Source organism: Papaver somniferum, chromosome 10 (assembly GCF_003573695.1).
Source record: "Papaver somniferum cultivar HN1 chromosome 10, ASM357369v1, whole genome shotgun sequence".
Taxonomy (NCBI): domain Eukaryota; kingdom Viridiplantae; phylum Streptophyta; class Magnoliopsida; order Ranunculales; family Papaveraceae; genus Papaver; species Papaver somniferum.
In genome coordinates this window covers 126,517,366-126,528,078 of record NC_039367.1, presented here as the reverse complement: position 1 = coordinate 126,528,078, position 10,713 = coordinate 126,517,366, and positions in this window count along the sequence as shown.

Genomic DNA, 10,713 nt, shown 5'->3' with positions numbered 1-10,713 from the left:
AAACACTTTGGATTTTCATGAAGTGATCGTCAGGCGGTCACGGGATAACCTAAGGCTCGGACGAGCATTTTGAATAAATGATTAAGCCAGCATTTAATCATTCTTCCACCAACAAATCGTCAACTCTTCAGGAGTTCTTCATATTTTCTCACGTGAGCATATGGACACTACATGGTTAATCCACGGTCCCATGTAGTCGCTCCCTCTTTCGTCCCATGGTTGAAATTCTGACGAACCATGAATTGATCATCAATTGATCAAATTAGGGTTTCTGAATCCAAGGATCATCATTCCAGCTTCCAACCTTAATAATTTTACGACGACCTCATGGTCATTAATCTTATTAATTATTCTCGGTTCAACAACCAGTACTTTAATTAATATTTTTGGTACGCTGCCAATAATCCATCAGATGAGCAACACATGCTCAGACGATCAAATATTCAACAATTCATCACATGAGCAGTATTTGATCAGATGAGGAATATTTGCTCAAACCAAGGAATATTGGTTCAACAATCGATATTCAGCGATCCATCGAATGAGCAATACTTGCCCACTTCATCGTAAGAACTATACCTCTGTCTCATGACATGTTCAATTCATGAGTTTCATAACATCATGTTCAACTCAACGACTACATGGACTCATCGTCCCATCAAACCACGAAGTCATCAATTGACTAACAAACCATGAGACGTCAATCATGTCACTTGGGGGGATATCACTTAGGGTTTTGGTCCGGCGGTCTACGACACGTGTGTTCAAACACATGATGGAATGTGAGCAAGTCGTGCAATCAGTTGAAGGAATTCACGAGGTAGTGGTTGGAAAATCGACCAAGTCTCCACACGTTGAGCAACTGGTTTCAGACACCATTTCCACTTCCCCACTCCTTGATTCCATCAACTCTCACACTTCATGGAATCATGTTGTCTACAATTCCAGCAATATAAATAAGTCTCTGAATCATGATTGAAAAAAACATCATCAGTATCATCAATCTCACGTCTCATCGACAACACGAGATCATCAATTCATCAATTCACACACCCACAATATTTGATTACCATTGATTCCACACATTTCTCAGCTTCCCTCCTACAGATCAACCCATCCTCTCTTGTGACTGAATTTACTCTGGAACGGTCATTGTCTTGATTTAGGCCAGAGTACTACAGATTGATCTCTCGAATATAAAGCACCCCCTTTGCAGTGGTGCATCTGTGTGAGGTTTAACATTTCTCTTGGTTCGAGGAGTCTCCTTCGTACGGTCGTCTCCTCAATTCCTTAAAAATCAGCAAATTGTTTTTCCCCATCTACAGCTGTACATGAAATTCCTACAATCCTGAAGGAGATGCACGAATGTGAACACCAAGGAAAGAAGAAGTTATTTCTCCAAATTCATGAGAAGTATTATTGGCCAACCATAGAAGATGATGCAGCCGCTTATGTTCGGAGATGTCATCAATGCCAACTTCACGGCAATCTCATTCACACTCCTTGTCTCCCATTAAATTCTCTGAGCAGTCCATCGCCCTTCTACAGCTGGGGACTGGATATTATAGGGAAAATCAATCCAGCATCTTCAAAGCAGCATGAATACATCATCACGGTAATGGAGTATTTTACCAAATGGGTTGAAGCTATTCCTCTCCGAAGCACTACTGGAATTACAGTTGCTGCCTTCATAAAAAAGCGCATCATATGCAGATTTGGCGTTCCTAAACACATCATCACAGATAATGGAGGTCCTTTCGCCAACAAACATGTCACGGAATTACTCGAAGAATACAGCATCAAACAAGTCTTCTCCACTCCATACTATCCCCAAGGAAATGGAAAAGCGGAGAGCACCAACAAAACTTTGATCCGGATTCTCAGTCGAACAGTTCATGACAATCCACGAACATGGCATGAAGAATTGCCCATGGCTTTGTGGGCTTACCGCACCGCGCCAAGAAGATCAATTGGGACTTCACTGTATTCTCTCGTCTATGGTGCTGACGCCATCCTCCCAGCGGAGTTCAAGATTCCCTCTGCAAGAATTGTGGCAGCAAGTGGGGTGCAATGGGACGAAGCCGAAGTGTCTAATTCGACGATTTCTGAATTGGACATGCTTGAATCGAGAAGGGCCAAAGTAGAAGAATATGTGGAAACTTACAAACAGAGGATATCCAAAGCGTACAACAAAATGGTAAGACCTCAAACATTTCAAGTAGGAGATTTGGTTCTGAAAACAACAAAGCATAACCAGCAAGACATGTCCGCTCCCAAGTTATCTCATAAATGGGAAGGGCCTTATGTAGTCATCAAGGAAGTATCTAGCGGATACTACAAAATCCTAGCTGTTAATGAAGGAATCGAAGGAAACATCATCAACGACAAATGGCTCAAAACATATTACGCCTGATCCGTAGAAAACCATTACCTTTTCATCAATTCAAGCATTTCTCAAAATGTAATTTATATTCCTCCAAAGAGTATGCAAAGTACTCCTTTGTTCATTAAACATTTCATAAATGAAGAAAAATTTCTTTATCAATTATTCTACCTACAGAAAAGCCTGAACCTATTCAAAAAAAAAAAAAACAATCATAAAGGATCACTCAGAATAAACCATCCAGCAGAGGGTAATTCTTAAAGACAGCCATGTCTAACTTCTTTTGAAAGTTATTGGTCTTCACCTTCAAATCATGGACAACTTTCTCAACTCTCGCCAATTCTAGGGCAAGTGCCTTCTCCTCTTCCAAGAAATCAGTTGTGGTAGAAATTGCATCAGCAACAGCGGCTGCCCTGTGGATTTTGATCATCTCAAGACGACGACGAATCCAGCTTATGTTGAACCGCAAAGTTTCAAAATTCGAGATCATATCATCCCACCTGTGCAGTTCATGGTTCTTGACATCTGCAGATTCATCTCGTTCATCTCTTCAATAATCGGTAACAATCCGGCGACCGTGGTCAGAAGGGTCGGGAGAAAAACTCTCCATATTTCCGTCGTAGCAATGTGCCCATACCGTCTCCAAATTTTGGTATACAAAGGTACATGACATTTTGAAATGACGAATCCACTGACCACGCTATTATTTGAAGAAGTACTAGTCATGGGAACTTCAAAGGGGAGTCTAGTTGTTGGATACTCGTGAGCCCCATCCCTAGCCTCCACGGAATCAGTAGAGTCTTCATCAACATGGTTTCTACTGTCATCGACCATGACCACGGATTTCCCATTCCTCCGTTTTCTAGCATCGACCACAACCTGAACGTCAACCTGCAACGATGAAACATTCAGAAGACATGGACAATGCTCGGTCAAAGAGAGATCTTCAGTCGAAGACTTACAGACGTCCCAGTCCCAGCTTCACGAGCATACCTATAACGTGCAGGAGCCCTGACAGTCCGTTTAGGTCGGTATTCATTTCCCTGGTTACCTTGCAATGGATCACTTTCTTTGATCAGGATTGATTTCTGATTACATGAAAAATGGTGGAAAACATGTTATAATCACCGGAATGTGTGTTCTAGGCTCATACTTTGTCGAAGATCCATTTAAAGAAGAAGCGCTACTACCAGACATGTTGATGAAGAGGTATGATTATGATCAAAATTTCTTCTGATAGTGCGCAGCAGGACAAGATGTGTTGAATAAATATCAAACCCTAAGTGTTGAAAGTCAAGATATAGATACTTATCCCATAACAGAAAATAAGTCGGTTGCGGTTTCTACTGAAACCCTAAATCTCGAATCAGATGCACGGAGATATGAGAGAAGCGCCGCAACAATGTGGACTGACAGTTCAGATATATTCAACATTGCGACTATGGATTGATGACCTAGCGTGTCACGTGTCTCCCTAGTCAGCTCATATGATCATATTTCGTGGATCGTCATTGCCTACATGGATTTTGGGTCATCTCGCTCAACTAAAGCGTGAAGAAATTTGGCGAAAGAAACGATAAAGGATTGTTGTTCAAAAAATAATTTCTAATGCACAATCTCTATAGCCAAATTACTCAAATAATCAAAAAGTATCTACTTCAACGGAAAAGAAGTAATCTCAGAAAAATTCATGAGCAATATCAATCAGACTCGTCGGAGTCATCATATTTGTCAGAATTATCAGACTCATCATCGTCGTCTTTCGCTGAATTCTCTTCGAGTTCTTCATCAGAATCACTGTCAGGGTTGTTGACGAAGTCTGGTTAAATGTCAAGTTCATAGTCGTCCTAGTAATCTTCCTCTTCGCGCTCAGCCTCAAGGTCGGCTTGAACCAGCTTCTCAATTTCTCAAGTACGCCGGTCTGGCTTGATTTCACGCTCCAGTGGCGTCCGCACGGGTTCGTCCACTGAAGCATCCGAGTCTGAAGCTACACCCTCACCACGGGATTGAAGCCTCTCATCAGCTGCTGATATCCGATGCTGGATCCTGGCTCTTCTCCGTCGACGATCATCCAACTCGCCATCCTCAACTTTTCTCTTCATGAGATCATCATAAGTGACCCTCCGGTCAGGTGCATTATGCTTCATTCCTTCAGCATGATTCGTCTTGGCTAGAGCTTTGTCCGTGGAATGTTTGGAATCCTCTTCAGAAGAGCTGGAAGAATAATCGCTATTGCTGGAGGTCACCATTTTCTGAAACCAGGAATATGGAGTCACAAATATGCTCGCATTTGCATCTATAAAATGGTAATCCTCAATTCTTACCTATTTACAATTTCATGAACTTAGTGATATCAACGTAAAACCCCAAAACTTGCTCGTTCTTTCAAACCTGCGAAATTGAGCATAAAACATATTATTCAAGAGTCAACACTGACTTTTCGAGAAACTATGAGTAACTGACATAACCCTTTATGTGAGCATTCGCTGATTTTTACGTGTACATACGCCAAAAAATCACTGAATTCACACATATACTGTGAATTCACCAATTCATAAATTGTGCGTTTTCAATTTTTATCTAATAAGCATGAATAAGTCACGCACTTAAACAAAAAAAAAATATTTTCCGTGAGTTAATAAACTCACGTGAATTAAAAAAAAAAACTTTTTGCCCAATCGAGCATTCACCTATGAAACGAGGGTCTTTCCTATTTTAGTGAAGTCCAAATAAAATTTCGAGAGTTCTCAAACAAATTTTTATCATGAACTCCAGGCCTTTTCAAAAATTCCTCTAACTCTAAGGATCATTATTTATTACTTTACGAACAAACTTACGTTCTCAAAAGTATTTGCAAGGTTCATACTTTCAAAAACAAACTTGGGTTTTCATGAAACCTAGTAAACAAAACTTGTACTACTGCAACTAGACCATGTCTATTAAAATTTTTATGTGTCTCTTCCATATTAGGGATTTTTGCTCGTTCCTTCAACTAACGGACAAACGGGTATATACGTACGTTTTCTAAAAATCCTTCATAAATCCTACGCGTGCATGCAACCATGGGATTTTTGGTTTTGTGAACAACTCATGAATCATAAAACTTACAGCAAAAAAAAAATCGCACGGACTTACCTGCGGACGCCGGCCGGAATTCTACCGGACGGTGATCGAACGTCGGCGGGGCTGACGTGAACTTTTCCTACTGCTGTTGAACTCGTGAGGGTGATGAAGAAAGGGAGTGCTGGTCGGTCAATAATTTTTTTTTTAGGGCTTCTTCCCTTTTATATCAAATTTATTTCCAAAACCCAATAAAACATGGGTTTCCTTTTTTGGGCTCGGGCCTGCAAATCCTAAACCGACCATAACTAAACTTCCAAACGCCCAAATCAGCAGTGCCTCATCTCACCACGCTCAGATGACACTCCACCTCAGGATCCTTATCTGTGCATTTGCTCGTACATGACACCATTGGGGTAAATCGAGGATTCTGAAACTACCTTTATAGACTGAGTTCAACCACTGATCTCGTCGACTGAAAATCACCATTTAATGCATACTGCGGAACATGATTGTTCCTCACTAAGCAGGGGACTTAATGTAGATGGTGGATTTTCAACAAAGGGAAAAACCGTAAAATCATGAAGCATGTTTTTGACACGGCTTTCAAGCATGCAACGATTCATATTTTACGAAGCCATGACGAATATGTTTTCGAAAAGCCTCCACTAGTTGAGCGTTCGATCCCTGGCATTTCGTCGTGCCTCTATGCAGAATAACGTATTTGGGCGGTTCTTTGTAGATTGAGAACTTAAACGCCTTCAGGACGTCGGTGATACTCACTGTTCCCTGACTGCAGGAGAGAGACCCACCTCCACATACAAGAATAGTTGGGCGGCGGACGCCTTCAGAACGTCGGTGACACTCACCGTTCCCTGATTATGTGGAGAGAGTGCATAGATTCAGGTGGTTCTCCGTAGATTGAGAACACTAACGCCTTCAAGTCGTAAACAACGTCGTGACTCCCTGACTGTGCACCATTCTGAATGGATGTGACGCGTTAACTGGCTAATATCTTTTCTGAAATAGATTACTTCTGCCGTGACATTCACTACTGAATTCCCAGAATAATCTATCATTGCTTCTATTACATGGTCGAATCCACGGCCTGATCCCATGGAATAGCAATAACATTGCTCCTATTCCACGGTCGAATCCACGACCTGATCCCATGGAATGCCAATAACAATTGCTCTGATTCTATGATCGAATCCACGGCTTGATCTCATAGAATGGCAATAAAACACAACTGTGTTATCTCATTACTCCGATTTCATGATTGAATCCACTGATCTCATGAAATGGTAATGGATAATTTTTATTACTCCGATTCTATGGTCGAATCCACGATCCCATAGGGTGGTAATGCTCATTTTATCATTCTGAATTCGTAGTCGAATCCATAGCTGATTCTATGAATTAATAATGAACAATTATTCATTTTTTATTACTCAGTTTCATGAACTATTCTCCACTGAATTTCATAAATTAGTAATAAATACTCAGCAATTGGGCATCTGGACCATCACTGAGTAAGCCCCACAAAAATGGTGTGAGTGTACTCGACAATGATGCACGACTGAGCACCCGGATGCACGAACGAGCGTCCAAAAAAGATGAAATAATGAGGAATCCTACACAAAAATAGGAGAGAGAAAATAATAATAAAATAATGGAGAAGCGCCCATGGGTCGGGCCCACCGGCCGTCCGGCGGTGCCCTAGCCGTGGCCGGTCCCATGCTTCTATAGGATCATAATCTCGCAACAATTATGTCTCAGCGAAATTATCAATGGTACAACACAATAGCGTCGCAGAATAATTTCAGAAACGACGTCAGCAAGGAACATGAGAAAGATGTGATAGTCTTGCGAAAATTAGAGAGCTTGCGAAGTTAACATTTGTAAGGTTGCGAGAATGTCGCAAACCATATCCGAAAATAAAGGATAGATTAGCTGTCATCCACTATGTATTTCCTTATAAATAGTCATTCGAGTTGTAAAGAAAAGGGAGATCTTTTTTGAGTAAGAAACAAGTAAATAGGAGAGAGAAAGTTCAGAGCAGAGATCATTCTTGACTTCTTTATCTTTCTTGTAAGAACATTCAAAAATTAATCAATAAAATTAAGAGCGTAAACCTAAAAATGAGCTGATCAACAATGAAATCATATGAGGGGTGTAGTGTAGGATTTCCTGCAACTACAACTTCCTCCATTATTTTTTCTTATTTTATTTTCATAAACTCATGAAGGTTTCTCCATCTTAGCAAAATTCCTTATTTTGTGCAAAACTTGTGAATTCTCCATGACATGGTGGATTCACCAAATAATATTATAAAATAAGGAAAGGTGTGCGGGACCGGGAAACGTAGCCGGCCGGCCATGCCCATGGCCGGTCCCACACCTCACAATCCTTAGCTTTTTATAATTATTATTCCCAATCTCACGAAACTCCTCCGTTTCAACAAAAACTCATGGATTCTCCATATCTTCAAGGATTCTCCATAACTTCAAAGATTCATGAAAAAATAATATTATAAAATAAGGAAAGGTGTGCGGGACGGGGCAACTTGGCCGGTCCCACACCTTGCAATCCCTAATATTTCATAATTTAATATTTTTCTCAACTCGTGAAACTCCTGGGTTTGAGCAAAATTCATGATTTCTTCATAGTTTCTCAAATATTGCTCGAATCACGAAAAACCAAAAGCCAACATGGTCAAACGACTGGATAGCCTCTCACGACAATTTTAAATATTAAAACACTTTCATTTTAATATTTCCAAAATATTGATGAATTGAGAATACATGCTCATTCCAACAAAAATCGAGAATTCTCAGTCAAGATGAAACTCTTCTGAAAATTCACGATGTTGCTCGAACGCACATCAGATAAATACTGAAACTCTAAGTATGGACACACGGACACCATGGAAACACGTGCACGCCCTCATGACCGACCATAGTCATTCCTAGGGCTTGCAAAAAGCCGGTCTCACATGTTTCCATAATTCTGACCTAATTTGCTCAATTGCTCATACTGGGCCCAAACTTTCTCCAACCAACTGGGGATTCTCCAAATGACCAACAACTGGTCCCGTGATCACCAAGAGCCGGTCCCATGCCCCTTGGTTGGTCCCATCTCTCATACTTAGGTTTTACCACCTAATGATGAATCCATGAATATTTTCACTAAATGGTGAAACCACCATTTAATCATCATTCTTTCACCAACTCTCAAACTGAGAACCCTGGTGCTCACTCGATCACTGGGAATCACATGGGCGTTCATCATCCTATGTAGTAGGTCCTTCTTCATTCATGACTAGTTTTCAACAATTCGCCAATTGATGGAGGATTGACCGAAAATTAGGGTTTCGAATAAACGCTATGTGAAACCATCATTCTGAGCAATTTCAAACACTAATAAATTTATGTTGATCCACCAATCAGCATAAAAATTAATTATACAATATTAGATAACCTACCAATATTTTAATTAATATTTTATGGGGTCACGTCACCAGTAAATAATTCGCCGAATCAAGCAATACTTGCTCAATTGCTCGAATATTGATCAATATTCAGCAACTCATCAGTAATTTGTCCAATTGAGCAATACTTGCTCAGTTGCACGACAGACTATCAAAAATCACTAATTTGGTGAATTGAGCAATGCTTGCTCATCAAATCCTCAATATTTAGTAATTCGCAGAATTGAGCAATACTTGCTCAGTCGCTCGTCAGTAATTCATCAGTGAATCAACAATACTAACATCCCTTCAGAGAACTACATGTTCAACCCGTGAATCGCTGAGCATTCATCATTCATGCTCGATTTAAAGAAACTCAGACTCATTGTCAACAATTGACTAATCAAAACACGTCTGCCCTGCAGACTCCACGACTTGTGAGACATCATTCACGTCACAAACGGGGGGATATCACGTAGGGTTTTGGTCTGGCGGTCTACGGCACGTGGATTCATCCACAACGAGAAATGTGTGTAAGTCGTGTAAACGGTTGAAGGAGTTAGCAAAGTAGTGGGTGCACGATAAGAAGTCTCCACACGACATGGAACTGACTTTACCACGATCTCCCACTTTCCCACTCTTTCACTTAATAAACCGTCACACTTACAGGGATCAAGGTGTTCACGACTCTGAAAATAAAAATAAGTCTCTGAAACCATGATTGAACAGACAGACTCTCGTCTACGTAGAATTTCTCGAGCTATCATTCTCAGGAATTCATCAATCCATCAGAACTTATTATAACTTATCAGTTCACCATTATTTCAGAAACCTTCAATACACCCACAATCCTCGATCATCACTGATCCCACACAATTCTCATCTTCCCTCCTACAGATCAACCCATCTCCCTCTTTGCGATCGAATCGACTCTAGAACGGCCACTGTCTTGGTTTAGGCCGGAGTCATACAGATTGATTTCCCGAATCTAAGCACCCCCTTTGCAGCGGTGTATCTGTGTGAGGATTAACATTTTTCCCGGTTGAGGAGTCTCGACAGCACGCTCGACTCTCCACTTTCCCGAAAAACCGGCGACCCGTTTTCCCCCATCCACAATTGCGGATTGAATTAAAAGTTAGATATATTAAACTCTTTGATATACTTTATTCTAGATTGAGTCTGATTGTCTAGTTGATTCTCTAGAAAGTGTATTGGAGTAAGTCCTCTCAGATTTCCAAACGAATTGTTGGGTGTGGTTGTTAGACCCCTGCATTTTCACGAAGAATCAATGTTTTTCTCGTCATCAAGAGTTAATTCAGTACTCTTGGTATCTTGTATTACGTTAACAGAATCAATCATTAGATTCAGTTCTTATAGGTTGGATCGCACCAAACACAGATTGTTAGATCTTTTCATGTTTTCCTGCTCTGATACCAATTGAAAAGATGAGGGTACCCAAATACACCACAATCTTTTTGTTTTAACCTATAAGTCCTCTTACCAAAAGTGATCGTCTATGGACAGAGTCGAGACAATACAACAAATCGGTATTCACACTTTATGTGATTATCTATGGATACAAGATCGAGACAATACGACTACCAAAGTGTGATACTTGATAATAGGTTCAGACTTAACTAGACTCTATAGGATCACTATCAAGTATATCGGAGTTAACGTAAAGTGTAATTTACTTTAAATTATATAAACAAATATAATTGCGGAAAACAAAAGTAAATCACAGAGCAAGATTTTGTTAACGAAGAAAACTGCAAGTGCAGAAAAACCCGGGGACCTACTC